This window comes from Pimephales promelas, chromosome 17 (genome assembly GCF_988280905.1).
Source record: "Pimephales promelas chromosome 17, fPimPro1.hap1.1, whole genome shotgun sequence".
NCBI lineage: Eukaryota > Metazoa > Chordata > Actinopteri > Cypriniformes > Leuciscidae > Pimephales > Pimephales promelas.
The window spans coordinates 11,490,134-11,512,772 of NC_142785.1; the positions used below are offsets into that span (position 1 = coordinate 11,490,134).

The window sequence follows — 22,639 nt, forward strand, 5'->3', positions numbered from 1 at the left end:
TAAGCAGATCGTATAAACATTTGTGAATGAGATCATACAATTTCATGCAAATTAGACATCAATTTCAAAACGTAAAATAGAGCCATAAGAGTGTGTTATTTATTTTATCTTGTGTAATTTTCTTCATGTTTTTAGAGAATAATGGCATGCCATGCATTCTTTCCAGGTTGTGATCTGCTGATTTAGCTTTGCTTTCCACTGACCCTTCGCTAAGCCACGCCCGAAAAATGCTACTGGCCAATCGTGTCTTAGCAACTGTAACTAGGCGTGGGAGGTCTGGCAAGCTTTCGAGTGAGGGAAACATGCCAAAGCATTGTGCGTATGGATTGTGCAAATCTGACACCCGGTATCCTTAAAGTTTGGATGGGGAAGTGGAAGTTTTTCCTTCCCGAAAATCTAAAAGCCAAGGGGAGAAATGATGGGCGTGATCAAGCAGTGTGAGAGCAGTGGCGCAAAAAGTGGGTATGCGCTATATGCGGCGCATAGGGGCGCAGCACAATGGGGGGCGCCAAAGCGATGGTAAAAAAAAAAAAAAAAAATTATATATAGGCTATATTGTATTTCTATATGTAGCTGCCGTTGTCCGTTTCTAAATCATTTCTGCATTCCTTCAATGTTATATAAAATTTTAGAGGACTAACAGCCAGGCTAGAGTAGGCGCCCTCATGGAGAAGGGGGGCGGGTAATATCGCGAGCGGGCGGGGGCGCCGTGAGCGCTGAGCGAGCAGGTACGAGTAGTTAGTTGTCGTCGAAAAAGATGGATAAAACAAAATGCTGTGGGGCTAAAAATAGAAAAAGAAAGAGAGAAAATGAGATGGCATGTCAATTGATGCGACAGCAGCTAAATAACTGCATGCATTGCTGAAAGCCAACAGGTAGGATTTAAAATGTGACATCCAGGCATAGGCTATCTATATCTCGGTGGCCATCGGGACTACCGGGAGATTCCCGCTGGGCCGACGTGCTTTTCCTTTTTTAATTTATTTGTCTTAACGGCCCACAAAACTCATACATCGGCGGCCCATTTGTTTGTTTGTTGTTTGTTTTTGTTTTGTTTTTTGCTTAATTGGCGGCGCTGTGCTGGTGTAATGCATTGGTCAAAAAAGTCAGCTTTAGTTTTTTTTTCTGACACACTGGCCTATGAAATATGTCATTATGCGCAAGTATCTTTCAAGTATAGAAATTAGTGCAAAACTAATTATGAAAGTTTCCTTTATTTTTCTGTGCATTTGTTTTACAATAGCCTTAATGGCAATTACTATCATGGGATTAATATTATAACTATTATTATGTAGTAGTGTAATGTAGACAGACACTTACTAAAAGAGGTTCAAATTTTTCTCTGTTTAATTTTGCACCCTGAATATGGGTTGGAGCTTTTAATTTTGAACTCTCAAAGTGCACCAGACTGCTGAATTTAACATTACAGAACACAACATTTTCTTACGGGGGAGCATGCCCCCGAACCCCCCTAGAGAAACAGAGATCCACCTACCACAGTTTTACCTAAAATCCTGTGAGAAACACTGCTATTGCTGTTACAATGGAGCTTAGTTTTCTTAGGGGGGGTTCATCAAGGTGGAGTAGCTATAGTTGAATTGTGTTAATAAACGACAATTTTGCACTTATTTTTTTCTGTTAGCTCTCATTTCTTCCTACTCAGTTATTAGATAGCACACTTACATTACATTTATTTATTTATTTATTTATTTTTTTAAATTGTTGCTGCATACCCCTCTGAAACTGGGTAGTTGCGCCCCTGTGTGAGAGACCCATTCACAACTAAATGTCGACAGGATTACTAATAGGCCTACTACCCCTGACTAAGTCACTTTAACCCAATCCGATCGCGGCTCTCCCATTGCTAATGTTATTCCACGAGATTTATGGACAAGCTGTTTGATTTGTAATTATTAGCATTATTTTCACATTTCACTTACCCACTTACCCTGCTGTGCACAAACATAGCTGTTCCTCAGTTTGTGTGTTTCCCATTTGAATGGTCAGCATATGAGGCGGCAGCTGCTTGCGCTGGGACTATAGGCTTTAGCTGCAATTTTTAAGAACTGATTATCTAATCGGTTGCATATTATGTCGTGGATATATCCCGCAAATGGAATACTGCAGTCCCTTTTGTCTTGCTCTCTCAGATATTTCACATTTTCGCCAAAAATTATTAATTATCTCATTGGGAATGTCTGACACCAGTGCATACACACTGTAATAGATGTGCCAGCCACGAAAACTTGACAGGCGTAGCAACAGTAGCTAGGGAGGGTTGGGCTTAGCGAAGGGTCAATTGTATAGTTCCATTAGATGCACAACCTTCAACGTCTCCAATAAATAATTTGACAAGCATTTTCCATCCCCTTTATAGGCTTGTTAATAAGGCTATTGATTCTGTTATCCTAACTATGAATATATGGTTATTTGCATTTTTTTAACATCCCTGCTACCCTCTCAACCCAAACAGCAGAGACCGTGGGCCCATTTTTGGGTAGTGTCCCACGAGATGATAACCACTGCTCTAGTGTGTAGTCACACTGAATCACATTTCTGTCTTGGAGAAACTGTTGAGACCCTCTTCTAATGGGTTTTCCAATATGTATGTTTCTGAGGTAATTCACTCTTACGATGTTATGAAAACCGTCTGTCTAATTGTGTGTGAGCCTCAGGCCTCATTCTGCACCACAAGCCTTTGATCACACTGCCTCAGTGTTTTGTGGATATTACATAACCATCTCTACTGGCTGTGTTTCAGGCTACCTTCTCTTTTCTTCACGGCTGGTATCTCTCTTTCTCCTATTCATTCTGTCTTTTGTCCCTGTTAGTGCCAAATTATTTTTTGTTCTGTCTATCTTTCTACCTCTTTGTCTTTCTCTCAGCCTCATTACCGTGGTTAAGTCCATAGACCCCCCCCCCCAATTGAACAAAACAAAGCTCAAAATTGACCCTAGTAAAAATGAATATGATGTCATCATTTACTCACCCTGATGTTGTTCCGAACCAGTGTGACTTTCTTTTTTTGGTGAAAGTGACACTAAAAGTGAAATGGAGACTGAGGCTGTTGAGCAGCATGTAACAAAGTTATCATAAAAATTGATAATGCACTATGGTCAAAGTCTTCTGAAGTCATTCAATAGCTTTGTGCAAGGAACAGACTTAAAAAGTGTTATTCACTACAAATCTTTCTCTCTGCCATAGTTTTAAATTATATTTTTTGTTTATGTATTTAAATTGTGGCTTAGTTCCATTATGGATTTTTTTTTTTTTTTTTTTTTTTTTGTGAATTAAAAAGTCCCAGAGAAGCACATATTTATTTATTTGTTTGTTTGTTCCAGTCCCGGAGAAGCATTTTACTTTGTACAACTTGTAGAGTAATTCTGATATGTGCAATGACATGTTTTCTTTCTAATGAGCATTTATTTATTTATTTATTTTGTCAGGCACCACTTTAATGGCAATGAAAAGGTTATTAGTTTTTAAAATGCCTTATGTTTTGCATTTCATTGGTACTTAACAAATTTAACTTATTTAACGAATCAAACAAAACTTATCTTACAGTAAGTCCATGCATGCTTTTTTGCAAAAAACTGAAGTCCATCTCTTTTGACAACAAGACAAACAGTTGCAAAATCACTAAATATGAAACATTGAAAAACAATGAAAATGATTAAAGCAGAATTAAAAATAAAACAATGAAGAAACTGATATACACAGTAGGGGGGAGTTGTAAGATTTCTGTCAGATTACAGCAGCACAAGTTGTGTTTACTTGCTACTCATGAAATCCTGTCATTGCCACTGTAATGATAGACAAAACATGATAAAAACTTGCAGCTCGACAATTGAAAGCCGGGTCATAGGCACCAGTGATGCGCGGGTTGATCCGAAATGAGCGGGTGCCTGCGGTCACCCGCGGTTACCCGCAGTTACGGGTCATCCAAAAATGTTTTTAATGATATTCGGGTCGCGGTCGGTCGGGTCGTTTGAAAAAAAGATGCCAATTAAACATTTGTATATAGTACTAGACACAGTTTTTGATGAAATATACAGCCCTACACATTATTGGCTGAATAACTGGCACAAAGATAACACACGAGCTCAGTCTAAACAGTTCTCGGTTCTATACTAGTGATTCGAGAACCGCTGTGCCTGTGCGTTCGGTATACGCAGTATCAGCTGCTCGTGCTGATCACTTCTCTCAACAGTGGCAGCAACATGTCTCGGTTCAGTGAACTGTTGGAGTTACTGGAGTAAAATATAATTCAGGATATTGATTTATTTCGATTCGGAGGCGACTGTCAGGCATGTCTGAAAGTGAGTAACTTTAGTAACTTGTGGATCAGCACTGACGCAAGACGCTAGAACGATTCAGTTCGAGTGTACTGGTTCGACCGGTTCACTAAAAAGAACCGGTTCAAAAGAACGATTCGTTCACGAACCGGCCGTGTCTACGATGATCACTACAGTCTGCAGAGAGATGGAGGCGACAAGAGAAAAGGTGAAGACTGGGGAGTGGAAGCTCCGCAAACACACAAATAGAAAGAGTAAAAGTGTGGGAGACATTTGCTGAAATAATGAAAGATGATGACCAAAGTGCTGGCTTTGCCTTTGTTATGTGTAGGCCTACCCCAAATAGCAAACTGACATTGAATCAACGTGGAAATTTGACATTGAAACAACGTTGATTTGACATTGTTTTGCTCATCGAATTAACGTTGAACCAACGTCAGACGCGTCATTCTTTCAAAACTAACGGAAAATCAACTTGAAATCAACGCGTTGTTTCAACGTTATGAAAGCAAACCAATTTTCGATTTCATTTAGCTTTGAAGAATGCCGCGTCTGACGTTGGTTCAACGTTAATTCGATGAGCAAATCAACGTTGTTTCAATGTCATGAGAGACGTCGTTTCCACGTTGATTCAATGTCAGTTTGCTATCTGGGACGTCTTCTTGCGATGCTGTGTTGTTACACGTCTATATGGCCCAATAACGCTCCGATGAGCATTTACTACTTTAAAAAAATGCGGTCAGGAAGCGGGTCGAGTACAATGTTTTTTTTTTTTGCGGTCCGAGTTGCGGGCGGGTAGTTGAAAACGTCGGTCGGTTGCGGGTTGTTTATACATTGACCCGCGCATCACTGATAGGCACTCGTCAGTCATCTTGAAACTATAGCTGTGTCCCAATGTGAAGGCTGCGTCCTTCGAAGGACCCAGCCTACCCAACCTTCGAAGGACACTCCGAGTGTACCCTTCGTGGGATAATTGCGCAACCAGGTGTTCCCTATTACCGCTCCTGGCGCCAAGCAACAGTGCGAGAGTACAGCCACCACCCTGATCATTCATTTAATAAAATCAAGTAAACAGCTATGGAGACAGAATTTGGCTATTGTCATTTTTTTTGTTTGTTTTATAAGCTATTTTTATATTTTATGTTTATATTTTCATGTCTTTAAATGAGGGGCAATATATATATATATATATATATATATATATATATATTTTTTTTTTTTTAAATCACATAATTTCAATTCCCCAAAAAATATTTTGATATGTACAGTTGGCCAGAGCTGGTTTACTGCGTAGCTAGAGGCTGCGTCCTGAATAGCCAGATTACACTCTAAACTGTTCAAATTTATCGGTTGTTAACTTACTTAAATAATGTAATGAAATAGCTTAAAAATATTAATAATGATAAAAAAAACATTGGCACGTATATACGCTAAATTCAAATGTTAATAGCACCTTGATGCAATTTTGAAGGCTATTTTGTCGGCGATTTTGTTTTTATTGTCTACAGAAATGGACCATGATGAATACATGCTGTCATTAAACTAGAGACCCTTACAAAAATAATCAAATGTCCAGAGCCATGAATTCTCTTTTATGTACAAATTTAATGTTCCCTATTACCGCTCCTGGCGCCAAACAGCAGTGCGAGAGTACAGCTGCCACCCTGATCATTCATTTAATAAAATTGAGTAAACAGCTATGGAGACAGAATTGGCTATATTGTCATTTTTTTAATATATATATATATATATATATATATATATATATACTGTGTAGTGTGTATATATATATTGCTGGAGGACATGGGAGCAGGAATATATATATATACACTATTATAGCCAGAATTGTATATTGGGGCAATATGTAGGCTATTAGCCTATAGCCAGAATTGTATAATAAATTACTTAAGCAGAGAGTCTTATTTCTTTCGTTTTGAATTGTTCTGTTTAAAAGTAGACATATGTGAGGTGAGTAGGCCTACCTTTTATGCTGAGTTTCGTTAATTTATAGGCTAGCTATAGGTGGCCTATTTACCTCTTATTTATTAAAAGCTTTCTGTTTGATGTCTGTGTGAAAGTTTTTATGTATCTTTTAGTGCCGCTTTCAGAGCACTCAAGTCCGTATATAGCATTGTTTATTTCTCATAAATGCGAATACAATAAAATAAAATTAAATTAATATTTTATTTACTGTGGAGACTGAGGGTCAACCCTTCTTCATCTGGTGATTACCGTTAGTATTACCGGCTAGTATTACTGTGGTTTGCACAATGTATCCTAATTCACAGGCTACCTTGATGTGATTTCATAGTGCTTTTTATTGCATACAGAAATGGACCATGGTGAATAGGTATATCAGCTTGTCAACCATATTTGAATATTTAAAACCAGTTGAACATAAAAAGTACAGTGCAAGGTAACGCTCGTCATCGGCAGCTGCCTGTCGGTCACAGTTGCGACAAGAACAATTCTCCGTGGACCGGTCCAAGCGCTTCAGATGTGCACTTTCATATGGGGGGACGCAGCTAGTTAACAAAGAATTTAATATTGTGACAATAGACCAACATTTTGTTAGCCTACTTTAATTTTCAAAATAGGGGGAATGAACTTCACAGCCTACTTCATAGGCTATTCACGTAAATGTGAAGTAGCCTAACGTTACTTTCCCCCCTCACAGGACAGCAACACTACGCATTGTTTTACATTAAACTACACTAAAGCAGGCAATCCTATAGTTTAAATGTATCAACCTTGCAAACACTCAGATGCCAATACAAAAATAAACAATGTCCAGAGCCATGAATTTTATTTCATTTAACACATTTAAAGTTGTGTTAAATAATAAATTATGAATAATAATGTACATAAATGTATTTTTTCTTTTTCGCGTTTCCACAAGACAAATAAAGCCACACAATGGTGACGAATGAGTTGATGAAAAAGAAGATGAAGAAAAATCTTTTGGCTGTTAACACTGTTCTCTGGCTATTTGATTAATGAAAACAATACTTTTAGCCTATGTTTAAATGTGAATTTGCCGTCCGCCACCGAACTCTCAGCCGCCCAAAAAAATGCTGTCGTCACCAGCGCAATGACTTATGGGGTAGGATAGGCCGCGTAGGATCGGGTAGGATGCATTTATGTATCCTCTCTTTTTCGGCGAAATGAAGGGTGCATTTGGCCGTCGCTTTTGAATCAGGGTAGCCTTCGTCGCGCCGCGATGACGCAACCAGCCTTCGAATACGGCCTTCAGAGGATGCATAACTGAATTGGGACAGCCTTCATCGCGCTGAGGTGACGCAATCGGCTTTCAAATGCGCCCTTCGGAGGGTGCAGCCTTTGAATCGGGACAGCCTTCATAGCGCGGATGTGACGCAATCGGCCTTCAAATACGGCCAAGCGTCCTTCAAATGCGGCCTTCGGAGGATGCAGCCTTCACATTGGGACACAGCTTATATGATTCGATTTGCGTCTTCTGATTGGTTTCCGTGGACTTTGGAAGGATTTTGCAAAGTGAAGTGCTATTAGCGGTTTCTGCCAAACTAACCGGTATTTCAGCCCGTTCTCATCCTTTAACGTCATATAGAACGCTATATGCAAAAACGGCGCTATACTACGCACATGGCACCCTTTATCGTTAATATAACACACAAACCCAAGACGTCATAAATTCTTTAGCTTGAATATGACACGCAGACCCTACCCCACACCTAAACTTAGCCCTCACAGCGCGTGTTATATTAACGATAACGGGTGCCATGTGAGTATAGCGCCGTTTTTGCATATAATATTCTATATGACGTTAAAGGATGAGAATGCGTTGGGTATTTATGAATGGGCTAAAGTTGGATTCAGTGAATTTGAAGCGAAAGTATTTGATAAACGTATAGTATATCCAGAGAGCATTTGCTCACTATTATTACTCATTTTTGACAGAGGTGGCATTAAGCAGCTTTTGCATCTGAACTCTTAATATGTTGTTTTGTTGGCTCAATGTTGTTCTCATTGGCTCGGTGCTGTGCATGCTGGCGGCACACTCTGTTTTGATTGGCTCAAGTTTCAGCTGCTGTCCACTGTGCTGGAATGACTCCGCAAGGTTGACCCTTGACCCCCGAGGGTCATCGTCCATTACCACATGAAACATAAATGTCAGCAGCCCTCCTGCTAAAAGCATTTGTCTTCTGGTCGGTCATCGGTCACAGCCCACCTGCTTTTACCACGTCTCCCTCACATACACACTCAGATAAATGAATCTGAAACATTGAATGCTTTCCAGCTGGTTTGAACTATAGCAGACATGTTTAAAGTGCTGTGGATTTGTGTTGGTAATACACTCACACACTGAAAAAAATAAGTTTTTGTGAACTGTTATGTAAATGTTACGCCACAGTTATATACCTTCACTTATACCGAAGTCCTATTCAATGATATCCAAGAACAGATGCATTTAATATCAACCATCAGGATAATATTTTCAGCTTTGGTTTGTATTTGGAGAAGGAATGGATTAAAATCATATGTGGAGCTGGAAGCTGATTGGTTTATCTTAACGAATGGCCCAAGAGGATGCTGTTACAGGCAAAATTGCCGAGAATTGCGACTAATGATGCCTTAGAGTGTAATGGTAATTGACCCATCAATCGAACAAACACTCTTTCCCTAGAGCATGACTACAGTGCATTCACTGTTCATTCATCTGCCTAATGCGTTCTGTCAATACTCACAATACTACCAAAGGATTGATTTGATTGTTGGAATGTTTTGTATTCTGTTGTATTCTAGACATGTTAAGGGCGAATACTACTGTTTTCTGTCCTACAATTTTCTGTAATAAATACATGGACAGTTAAACTTTAAACATATTTTTGGACTTCCAGTACTTGTAGCTGTAGATAATTTTGGGGGTTCCTCCACATCTTGCTCTCTTTCATTTCTGTGGTCATTCTGAAATGCAAATTCATGTGTTTTTTGAGTAAAGTTGATGTAGGCTATGCAAAAGTGTCCAGTGCGTTACTTAAAAAAATTAAGAAATGGTAACTTAAAATTTCCGCGTTCATTTAACTTAAAATGTTTTGTAATATCAATTACTATATTAGTATTACACATAGTATATTTAAGTTCAGTCTACTAAGTTAAAATTATGTCAATTGATTTATTTTTTAGAAAAAAAGCAAATAAATCTACATTTATATAATGTTCTGTTTTATTTCAATTCAATTCCAAATTTTCATTTGAAATACAACAAAACGTGAATTTTCCATGCCCTAAAATCATTTTCCTCATGAAACATAAAAAAAAGAAAATTAGTTTGTTTTAACAAATTAGAGTATTGCTAAGCATATGACCAGAATCTCAGAAGCACCAAAGCTATATGGTTTGTTTAGACTCATGAGTTCACATCAGTATTACATTTTAGGTACCAGCTCACCTTTTCTCAGGCTAAACAATAGCTGCTGAATAAAATTTTAATTGTTTTTCATACAGTTGGTTACTCCAGGGCAGGGCATAAATCAGTCTGAAAAAAAGGACACAGAAGGCCTGAGGTTAGTCAGTTCACCAAACATCCTTCCAAATCGTTCCTTACTCTAGATGGGTTTAGCTGAGGACTTTCTTGATCAACGCAGTTGATTCTCATAGAGTTTGTATGAGTCCTTGTCAGCTGCATCCTAACAGAGGAAGAAAAAGATTGACAAATACATTATCATGTCAGATGATTCTGGTGTCAAATACTCAAGGCAATATGCTGCATTCATGCCATGTGGTATTACTGTAATTTTGAGATGACAAAATGTGACGTACTCTGAGACATTTATGTTCTTTGACTGGGAATTATGCATTTTAAAGGCAACATTATCCACGGCTAAAGCCTTGTTCACACCACATGATTTTAATACGTCAGGCTGAACTGGGGTGCATTTCCCGTACAACGACATAGTTCACTGTTTCACTACCATAGTACAATGCATCGTTGGAAAAATCAACTAGCTAGTCACGACACCCCTGTTTCCCGAAACCCACTGTCGCAAAGTATCGTTCAACCACGTTGGTTTCGCACGTGGTGGAGTATTAACTACTTTTAATGAAACTGTTTAAGATCCAATTAACGCTAGATTTGTTTTATATAAATTACAGACATGTCATCTGAGGACTATTTCTAATTGTTCTCAGTTGTTTTGCTTTATTACCAGACTCAATATTTGGCTCGTTCTTACATAGTAGAACACGTTCGCACATGCGCACTCTTCAAACACGCTAGTTCAAATCTTTTGAAAAACTAAAAGACGTTATAGTTTTTTTTCGATTGCTAAACGACAGTGAGCACAACTGGAGCTAAATGTGCAAAACTCTAACTACAGTCTGCACTACGAACAGTCACCTGAGCACAACTCTTAACACACGGCTCAAAACAGGCTCAGTGTGCACAACACACAACCCTCACTGAGATAACACACACTGGCCCTCATTTATCATTGTTGCGTAGAAACAGGCATATATTTTGGTGTAAGATTATGCTTACACTCCTCTCACCGCCTGATTTATGAAGCTGTGCGTACCTTTAAAATCCAGGTGTACGCAATGCCTGCCCTTGATAAATCCCGCGGCCGAAAACGATCGTCATTGTATAACACGCCCCTAAATATTCAAGTCTCCGCTGCCCCACGTCCTAATTTTACGCCATGGACACACGGAAGACGGCAAAGAAGAGAAACTTTTCCGACGTGGAGCCGAAATGACCTATCATAATGCATTATTTTACAGCACGTCTTTTGAAATGAGCATTCAATTTTAAATCACGTCACATGTATAATAGTGATGATGATGATGATGATGATGATGATATGATGATGATGTGAAGTAAAGTACCATTCATTCACATTAATAATTGCATGACAATTTGTAATATTCTTCTTATTAAGATTTGTATTAATGATGCTTATTGTTATTTAGAAGAAGGATGTCGTTATTATTATTTGTATTATTATTATCATTTAAATTTTATTATTTTGTCAGTCTGAATTATTTTTTGGTCATTGAAAGCCTTTCATTACCGAACCGAGTCTGTGCGCACCTGCCGGGGATAGCTAATCCTAAAACGGCAGGGTCCACATTCTCGCAACTGAAGGAATACATATGCTTACAAATCAGATGCTTTGGTAAAGTCACACAAATTAAACATTGAAGTCAAAAATAAACACTGAAGTTTATAATTTTGTTGTTTTTTGTAATAAAGTTATTTTTTTTGTTTGTTCATTTTATTTTTTACAGTGGGTCATAATATATCATCTTTTAGTTTGTCAGTGCGTTTTGTGGTGTTAGGATTTTTCTGCGCATTTCCTCACTAACTCAAAACGTGCGTACACCACCTCCTGAGCTGGTGTAGGATTTGAGCGTGCCGTACGCCAACGTCCATATTGATAAATCTCAAAGTCACCGTGGTTTTGAGTGTACGCCAAGTGTACGCTGGAAATTTGGTGTACGCACTTTTGATAAATGAGGGCCACAGTCTACTCAGAACACACTGAGAGGAAAAACACTAGCATCAAACACCAATACAGAAAATACAAACTTTTCATCTTTACAGTTTCAACAATTTCTGTGACTTCATACAAAGTAATATTTTCTTCAAAGAAAAGAGTGACATTCTTTCATTTGATATATTTACATTTTAGAACATAATAATGGAAAATTAGCAGTTTGCTTCAATAGTCTGTAGTATTACAGTAATGAGAAAAAAGGTAGAAACTAAAAGTACATACTGTAATACTGTAACCCTGCCTCTCTCAAGCATCAGGCCACAAGTTAGGCACATAGCCTTGTTTAGGGTATAAGAATGCCTTGACCATCCCTGGTGCAAATTCAAGGCATGTAGGGGAAACCGAAAGGGCCTGAAGGTCACCGACTCACTTAAGGGATGAAATAGCTAACAGAAACACTGTTTTAAAAGTGAGAAATTTCTCTGAAACCGAATCCAGGGGCTCAAAGAGAACCCCAGATAAGCCTTCAAGAACAGTAGCCAGATCCCAAGCCGGCACCCTAGTACGAGTTGCAGGCCTCAGCCTCAGTGTGCCACGGAGGAAACGTGTAATCAAGGGGTCTCGACCGAGGGAAGTACCCCCTACTAGGGCGTGGAAAGCCGCAATGGCTGCCACGTAAACCTTGAGCGTGGAAGGACATAGACCTGTCGAGAAACACTCTTGTAGAAACTCGAGAACTGTGTTGACTGAACAATTAACCGGGTCCCACTGGCGTTGGCGACACCAGGAAGTAAACACTTTCCATTAAAGTGCGTAAAGTTTCCTCGTAGCCGGAGCTCTGGAGCTTAAAATGGTCTCAGCTACTTCCGCTGACAGACCACTACTCATGAGTTGGGCCCCCTCAGAGGCCACACCCATAGTTTCCAAATCTCTGGCTGGCGGTGAAATATCGTGCCCCCTGCCTGCGACAGAAGGTCTCTCCTGATGGGCAACTCCAGGGGAGGCCTGTCGAGAAGATGAATGAGGTCCGCAAACCAAATACGACTTGGCCAGCGTGGTGCTACTAGCAATAGACTTATCCCATCCTGGCATATAGGCATACAGAAAAGGCATACAGACGCAGCCTCGGCCATGCCTGAACCATAGCATTCAGCCCCAGGGGGGCTGGTTGAGTGAGGGAGAACCAAAGAGGACAGTGCGTCGTGTGCTGAGATGCAAACAGATCCACTTCCGCCTGGCCATACACCCTCCAAATCTGCTCCACCACCTCGGGGTAGAGCCTCCATTCCCCCGGCCTCAGCCTCTGCCTCGACAGTGTGTCTGCTCCTACATTCTGGGCCCCTGGAATATATACTGCCCTCAGTGAGAGCAATTTCCCTAGGGACCACAGGAGGATCTGGTGCGCCAGTTTGCACAGTGGACGCGAACGCAGACCCCCCTGTCGATTTAAATAAGAGACCACCGATGTGTTGTCTGTCCGGACAAGCACATGATGGCCCCTCAGATCTGGGAGGAAATATCTCAAAGCCTTGAAGACAGCCATCATCTCCAGGCAATTTATGTGCCAGGAGAGATGATGACTCCTCCACAGACCCTGAGCTGAACGGCCTTCCATTACTGCTCCCCAGCCAGTGAGGGAAGCATCTGTCGAGATAGCCACTAGATGGCAAAGAGCTCCCAACACCGGACCCTGGGACAGGAACCAGTGTTTCCTCCATATAATCAAGGCGTGGAGACACCGCCGTGTGATCTTGATCATACGAAGTGGGTTCCCGCTCGGGGAGAACCCTCTGGTCCTGAGCCACCACTGCAGAGGTCTCATGTACAACAGGCCAAAAGGTATCACGTTGGACGGTGCTGCCAAGAGACCTAACAGTCTCTCGAACTGTTTCACAGTGCGTGACTGGCCTAGCTTTAGCTCCTTTGTGGCGGAAAGGATAGCAGCTACACGAGCGGGCGACAGCGTGGCTCGCATCGTGACTGAATCCCATACCACACCAAGAAAAGTGGTTCTCTGTACTGGAGAAAGCACACTCTTCTTGGCTCAACCCCAATTTCTGCATATGTGCGAGAACGACACCTCGGTGCCGAACCGCTAACTGTTCTGACTCTGCTAGAATCAGCCAGTCGTCTATGTAGTTCAGAATGCGTATGCCCTGCAGCCTGAGCGGGGCCAGAGCTGCATCTACGCACTTTGTGAACGTGCGGGGTGATAAAGCTAGACCGAATGGAAGTACCCGATATTGGTATACTTTGCCCCCGAAAGAAAACCTCAGGAACCTCCTGTGCTGAGGGAGGATGGAGATATGGAAGTACGCGTCTTTCAAATCTATCGTGACGAACCAGTCCTCGGATCTGATTTGAGTCACAATCTGCTTGAGTGTCAGCATCTTGAACTTGAGTTTCTGAACTGAACGATTCAATAGACGAAGATCTAAAATTGGACGCAACCCTCCATCCTTTTTTGGAACAATGAAATAGCGGCTGTAAAAACCCGATTCCCTGTCAGGTGGATACACCTGCTCTATAGCTTCTTTTGCTAATAAAGCTTTCACTTCTTGCTCCATCACCAGAGCCTGCTTGGGGTGTACCAACGTGGGCAGCACCCCGTTGAAACGTGGAGGACGAGAACCGAACTGGATTCTGTATCCTCTCTCTATCATCTGCAGGACCCAACAAGAAATATTTGGCAGATTCCTCCATTCTGTCAGAAATTCTACTAGGGGAACCAGCCTCTCGAGGCTGGCCTCTGATGTATTTAAAACACCCAGCCCGGGGGCCTGGAACATAACGGCAGAAACCAACCGGACTGACTGTTTTTGAACCCCCCTCAGAAGGTTCCCGTCCGACGCAACGTCTAGTCGACGCTGCGCCAGACGTTCTCTGGCGACCACTGCGCCCCGAAGCACCAAGGGTGGCGGGGTGGGCAGAATTGTCCCCTGAGGACCCCGAAATGAACCGGGCACCGTATACTGAGGTGTACACCGGTTCACTTTGGTTGGGGCCGTCCTCACTGGTCTGACACCCGTGGCGTCAGGACCTTTTCTTTTGTGCCGAAGCCTTCTTAGCCTGAAGAACGGTCCTCAGATCCGGCTTCGACTTCGAAGGCTTTGGCTGAGAGTGTTTCGTCTGCCTCCAGTGTTTTTGCGGAGGTGCACGAGACGCAACACTCTCTTTTTGTTGCGCACGATATGATGAGCTTGACGGCTGGGGCTGCTCACGCCCAGCAGCCCCAGGGGGTTAGACACGGCGAGGGAGACATTTTTTAAATGCCTCGGACTGTTTTTTAGCTTCCTGAAATCTCTCGACGACCTCATCAACAGCGTCGCCGAAGAGACCATCAGGATTAACCGGGGCATCTAAAAGGAAGGAACGATCTCGGTCCTTTAAATCAGTCAAATTCAACCACAGATGTCTCTCAGTGGCCACCAGGGCTGCCATAGACCGCCCAATTGTTGTAGCGGTCTCCTTAGTAGCCCTGAGAGACAAATCTGTGGCCCGACGAAGTTCTCGAATTTCATCGGGTCCAACTCCCTCACTTTTATCCAAATCCCCCAACAGCTCAGCCTGGTATGCCTGTAATACAGCCATTGTATGGAGGCATGCACCAGCCTGACCTGCTGCCGTATAAGCTTTGCCCACTAACGTAGATGTTGTTTTTAATGGTTTAGTGGGCAAAGCTGAGGCCTTCAGAGACGATACCGAACCGGGTGACAGATAGCTCGCGAGCGTCTGTTCAGCCCGGGGCATCGCCTCATAGCCGTACTCTTTCAGCCCCCTTATACCCGAATAAATATGAACTTGAGGGCTGAAAATACGTGCAGAGTACGGCTTATTCCATGTTCTTGATATCTCATTATGTAAATCGGGAAAGAATGGAAGGCCTCGTGGTGGAAGTAAAACACTAGATGAAAGAAAACGCTCGTCGAGTTTGCTTTTAGGACGCGCGTCCTCTCTTACAGCTGGCCAATCAATATGTAATTTTTCAACCGCTCTAGTAATCACTTCCACCAACTCATCATATGTGGGAGAAACAGATGGCGAGTCTTTTTCTCCCGTGTGTCTGCTTAAACTGTCGATGCTCAGTACATCTACCTCCTCAGAGCTAGAGCACTGAAGCATCGGGCTCTCTCCCCGGGCAGAAGGAACCGCAGCGCGGGCTTCTGACACCGGAGCGAGAGCACTGGATCCTTCAGAAAAGGAAGGCGATAAGGCCACAGGACCCGTCTCCAACCCCTCTGAAAGATCCTTTTGCGATCCCCAGGAATGCATTCTCCGCGCTGCCTCGGCAGACGCGGCTCCTGCACCCTGAGGATCGTGAGCCTGGCCGCTCTCATCAAACAGCGCCAGGCGGGAGCGAAGCATGCGGAGCGAGAGATTCTCGCAGTGTTGGCAGTCAGCCACCTCGAAGGCTGACACCGCATGCTCCACTCCCAAACAAATGACACAAAGCTCGTGAGTATCCCCACCCGTTAAATAGCGCAGGCAGGGAAAAGCACAAAGCCTGAACATTTGTTTCGCCATAATTCCGTTTCCAATAATAATCACAGACAACAGTAAATAAGACAGACAGAGACACAGATCGCTTGCTGAGGCAACAGAAGCTAATGCCGGTTTGCACCGGGTGCTCTTTTATCATTTCCTGGTCATGACGTCATCCGCCCATGGTGGTCATGTTTCCTATTGGACTAGTTGACATAGATGCTTCAGACGCAGTCAAGCTGGAGGCGTTCCCAAAAGCGTAACAGTGACGCATCGCGAGTTCCCTCGATAGGGAACAGCACGTGTGTCAATACCCAGCGAAGAAGAAAACACAACATGTGAAAATGGACATCAGACAGAAACTAGTGCTGCACACTGTTTGCGCGATGATTTGCTCCATAGACTTGCTCTGAGAAAAAAAAAAAAAAAAAAAGAAAAACTAAGATTTACCCAGTGATCTATACCCATGCGTTGCTATGATTGGCTGTACTCATGACATCACTGAGGTTGAGTCACGTGACGGCTCTGGATATCTAGCATGCTAGATATTTTTCTGGGCTCTGCGAGCGTCTTCGCTGCGTTGTTGGCTCTTTCATACTAACAGATTGGCAAGCATTCATTTCCCGCTAATCCCCCGCGTTTTGCACGCGATAACACCCTGACCTGTCGGCGAGCTCAACGATTTGCAAATCGGGCATAAATCCGGCTTAAAATCCTGTAGTGTGAACTTGGCTTAAATGAATCAGCAGCAGTAGGGTGGTACACTGGTCATGTGGTAAAAGTAGGAGTATACAGGTTGCAATTACAAGATTACAAGAATTACAAGCTTTTTTTACAAGCTCAATCTCATAATTATGGTAACTACAACATGGCGTGAATGCACCTATACTGTATATACCTGGTTTACTGTAGAATGAGCTGGCCATTGAAGTACCATCAGGCTGATGTTAAAGCTTGTCGTTGACAACTTTTCTGGGAGGAGCAAACATTAAAGGGGGGTTGACTGCTATTTTTCTTTGCATGATTGTATTTATGGGGTGCAATATAACATGTATTCGTGTTTTTTTCTTTTTTAAAAAGTCTTATTTTTCATAAACTTCACCTTTATTGTCAGCCGCGCTCTCCTCTGTCCTCTGAACGACCGGTTGACTTCCTGAGTCTATGAAACCACTCCCTCAGAAAGGGGCAGTGGGCTCAGATTCGTTAGTTTGGCCCGGTGTGTTGTGTGTTGTTGGCTAAACTGTCGCTCACGTTGTCCGGAAGGTGAACGCCCATTACCTTTACGGGCGAAACGTGCATGTCATTAGCTCCGGTCCAGATGTAAATATGTGTCGATCTGCAGTATCAGTTTGAGGCAGAATCAGACCGATAAAGCCGCGATGAAGAGAGTCAAACAGAACCTCACCACACACGGCTCTTACCAAACGTTTCTGAATGATAATTTGCTACATTTTTTTAACTTTATACACGTATGTTTTACACAATAACATCTGACTGGCAACAATAGCAACTGACTGGCTACTAATGTTATACTCAAACAGCGTTGCCAAGTTTACATTCTTGATCAAATCAAAAATAACATCATAAAACATGAAAAATACATTTACAACATTAGTACTTCATGTTTGTACGCATTTGTCGTAGACACAAAATAGCATAACTAGTAGCCTAGTGGCAATAAAGCTAGCAATGGCATTTGAAAAAAATAAAACAGAAGGATTATACATGCAAATACATTTAAAATGATTAAGTCTTAGCCTACTTACAGGTTGTGGCCCAACAACTGCTGCCTCTGGTTTTAAAGTCGAAACTGCTTCATGTTTTAGTTACAGTTTCTTGTTAAATCCGGCATTAAACTCGTGGAGATTCTGGAAGCTGTCTTCCGTAAAATGCGCAGCACAGAGAGCTAGATTACGATCGTCATTTGAACATAATCAAACATAAATTGTATCCATTGTTGACGAAGTACAGCGTCCGTGGGCAGCTCAAACAAGACCTGACAGCTGCGTGAACACAACACACTCGACGAGCTGGAGCTGCTGAAATATGCGCATGCCCTTTTTTGCATTTTGTGACATCTAAAACCCAGCTGTAGTCCCAATCGAGTCGTTTTTGTAGGCAATATACTTCCTGATTTTTAAAAAGACGATATCTCTGCTTACACTGAACTTTCAGCGCTGCAACTTTGCAGATACTGTTCATGCACCAACAGCAACATTACACACTATTTAAAATGAAAAAAATGAAATTGCAGTCAACCCCCCCTTTAAAGTTAAATACCTAAGTCTTTATAATGGCACCTGACTTTATGGTTTACATTGTGCACTGTGCAGTATGCAGATGAATACACTAATCAGCCTCAGAAAACAGGTCTCAGTAAACCCACATGACATACTGCTAATTTGGAGTTTTGGTGTGAATGGTAAATGGTAAATGGACTGCATTTATATAGCGCTTTCATAGACCTAATGGCCACCAAAGCGCTTTACATTTGCCCTTACATTCACCCATTCACACACTCATTCATACACAGACGACGATGAATGGCAGGATAGGTTAAACATTGTGCATAAAGTGATTTAAATGTACACACATTTCAGATGTAAACAAGGAAATTGTTCTGTATAATGTATTGAGCCTGTAATGTTTAAATAGATGTGCTCTCTTCTCACAGACTTTATGAGGGGAATACTTGCAGGTCCTAAGTATTGACCTGCAACACAAAAAACAATATAGTCTGTAAATGTGGTCAATAAATTATTGCACTCATCACCATTTTTGCACCACGATCCTTGCGGTGTTCCTCGCCGGCCGAATGTTTAACCCTCATGTGGTGTTCAAAACCCTATAACACCTGTGGTGTTCCCGGTCAAAAATGACCGGCCCATAAGAAATAGCTTATAAATCACTCATTATACCATATTTTCACCCAATCTTGGCTTCAATCTTTTTGTCAACTAGTTCTCTTTCAATTAGGACTGGTTTTATATTTTGATTTGCATCTGAATAATCATAGGCCTCGTTTATTTGAGAGTAGGTATTTAATTTTTTTGAGTGTTTTTTAAAATTTTTGAATAATTTTGGAAATCTTAAATAAAATCTGAAGAAAATTGGTATTGTTGATCACACTAGTCAACTTAAAATTTCACCAGGAATTATGTTTTGAAACTTTTGTTTTGTAAAAAATATGGCACATAGTCACACTTGTAGTGTTCCCGGTCAAAATGACCGGCCAATACAAAATACTGTAGCTTATAAATCACTCATTATACCATATTTTCACCAAATCTTGGATTCAATCTTTTTGTCAACTTGTTCTCTTTCAATTAGGACTGGTTTTATATTTCTGTTTGCATCTGATTAATCGTGGGCCTAATTTATCTGAGAGTAGGCATGGTTAAAAATTGTCACAATAGCCGACCATTGAAAGTGAATGGGAGAGACTGAAAATAACAGAACAATTTAGTTTTCAGGAGCATGTTCATTATTTTCATGTACACATATGAGCATGTGTGCTTGCAAACATCCAGCCCTTGGACCTGTGCATGTATCGATACATTTATACACACGCTACCCAGATACACACACACGTTAAAACACACAAACTTTTTTGAGTATTACACACATTCTTTTCCACAGAGAGAAATTTGATCCTCCTCACTAGTTTCTGAGTCAAAAATCTGATGAATAACATCATGTGCAGAGAGCTGCTTTGCCATTGTGCTGCCACAAATGAATGACAAGCAAGGTGCTATGAGGCATTTATATATGCCTGTGCTATCACATGATATATATTTGTAAATATTGTCTAGTTCTGTGTGAGAACGCGGGAGCTGCCATCTTGTAGCAGAACTTCACTTGCGTTAGCATTTCCATTGACTCCCATTCATTTTGGCGTCACTTTGATAGCGAATAACTTTACATCTGAGGCGTTTGAAGACCCCATTTGTCCATTATTTATTTCTAAAGAAACACGACAGTGTATAAAATGCTCCATTACCTTGTAGCTTATGTTATGGCCCCGTAGAAGCAGTTTTTTGTAAAATAGGCTAACGATTGCATCATAACCACGCGACTCTCTGTCGCACAGTAGAGAGATTATCGTATGAACAGGAGGAGAAGCTCGCGGGCAATCGGGGAAACGTGGAGGCAAAATGACAAAATAATTAATCAGAATAACTAGCAAAAGTTTCTCCTGCTCCTAGCTCATGGACAGCTCCTACTCACACTCTCCGCCTCTGTGAGTTTCGGAAGGGAATGATTCAGATTTCTCATGCCACAGCAACTAGAAGACAGACGGGTTGCTGACGTCACTTCTACGTTGTCAAGCTCTGTTTGAGTCGGTTTGAGTCTTCGCGTCAGGAACAGAAGTGCTAAAAAAATCGCTAAAAATGGGCTTCACTTGTCTCAATGGAGTTCCAATGAGATGGCTCTGTCCATTTCTTATACTGTCTATGGTGAGAACCTCACAGTTCCAAAACAAAATGTCATAATATTTTGTCTGGAATCTGTGATGAAACAAGAACATGAAAGAAAGATTCTTTTGAAGCCGGATCACTGCAGTCACGGCCAGTTTGTGTGTGTGTGTGTGTGTGTGTGTGTGTGTGTGTGTGTGTGTGTGTGTGTGTGTGGTAATGTCAGATGGATAAATGTATATTAGAGGGTTAGGATCAAATTTCGGTAACACTTTAGAATACTGTATCTTACTTACTGCATAACTAATAAGGAATTAATGAAGAACTAATAGGTAATTCTTTATTAACACATAAGTCACTACTGTTAACTACTAAGGAAGATGTGTTAACTAATCAGTATGTAATATAATTTTATGATTGTGTTAAGTATGTTAGTTAATCAATAGCTAATGAATTCTGTCATACCTCCTGAAGAACTACTATTAATTATCTATTAATTAAGGTTCAAGAAAAATAACTATGAAGTAACTACTAATTAACAGTCATACACAGTAGTCAGTTTGTCATTCTTCAGCACTAATAAGAAAGATAAGTGCAGACATTTACCTATACACTGTAAATTATTTCTGTTGTTTTCACAGGATTATACTGTTTTTCTCAACAGTTTCTTACTGTATAATCTATGTACAGTAAGTTACAGTAGATTTAGTTGTTTTCACAGTAAATTGTATTTTCAACAGTAATGTACTGTGCACACAGTTGACAGTATGTTACTGTAGAATTTCAATGCATTCTGGGAAATTATCAGTTACTGTTAATCTAAATACAGCAGTGCAATTGACCACGAAAAACACCACACACAGTTCCACGGGTAAAATTGCTAGCCTACTAATGTTATTCTTACATTTAAAATAAAAATGTAGCACTGGTTGACCATTAACAGTCATAATTTATGACATAATTTATGTCAGTGGGGTGTGCATGAGAGCATATTTGACTTTGGAAGAGTTTCTCTGTCGTGTCAGTGGTGCTGCTGTCTTTTCTGCCGACCTGCAACTTCTTCATCTGGTAAGTAATAATTCTTATAATGTGTATGCATACGGATTCTAGCTAATAACTTTAAAGTTATTTAGAATAGCTGACCACGATTTCTATATTCAATTTAATCTATTCTAGACATTTTAATATAATATGTATATGATAGGCTACTCTTCAATGTAGCCATTTGGGATGTTACTGTAAATTCAAATACATTAGTACGAAATGACCGCGAAAAATATCCACAACAAGCTGCCATTTTATGAAGAACTTTCAGTTCCCTTCCCTCTGTAAGAACACGCAGGCCGTGCATCGCGTCACTGTCGGCAACGTTTTCGCCATACATCTGGTTAGTAATTAATATTTTTATGCAAACCATATGAGTTACTAACGTTAACAGATTAGCTGCTAAGAAAGAAGTGGCCGCGGAATGTTCTATAACGTCTGTATAAGTCAGACGCGGATTTCTTTTATGTTGATAGCCTTACTTGATTAAATGTGATTTTATTAACATATATTTCATATGTAACCTCTTATAAGGTCAAAATGGTCTAATCATTTTGTTATTTACCACGTTAAGTCAGTGGAAGCGCCTGCACGTTCATTATTTTATGACTTACAGGGGTTAGGAATTGATAATCGATAAATCTATCCTGAAATCGGACATCCAAGGTTGGGATTCGGATTTATTGTTATAAAATTAAAGTGTCGATTCCTCTTATTGATTTTTTCACGCTTATTTTCGTGTAAATCCTGACCTGGCGTTCTGCCATTATAACGTTACCTCAGTGATAAAGTTGGACCGCGGAAAGCGCCCAAGGTGTATTTTTGTCCAAAATACAAAGCTATTGTGTGACATTTACAGTATTGTCGGCTATAATATCATTTTTTTTTTTTTTTTTTTTACTATGTGTAAACTGACATGTACTCATTT

General features: G+C 40.9%; 1 pseudogene; it reads right to left on the minus strand.

Moving 5' to 3' along the window:
• Nucleotides 1-15,332: 15,332 nt before the first annotated feature.
• Nucleotides 15,333-16,294, minus strand: LOC148971468 (uncharacterized; annotated as a pseudogene).
• Between the last annotated feature and the right edge of the window lie 6,345 nt (nt 16,295-22,639).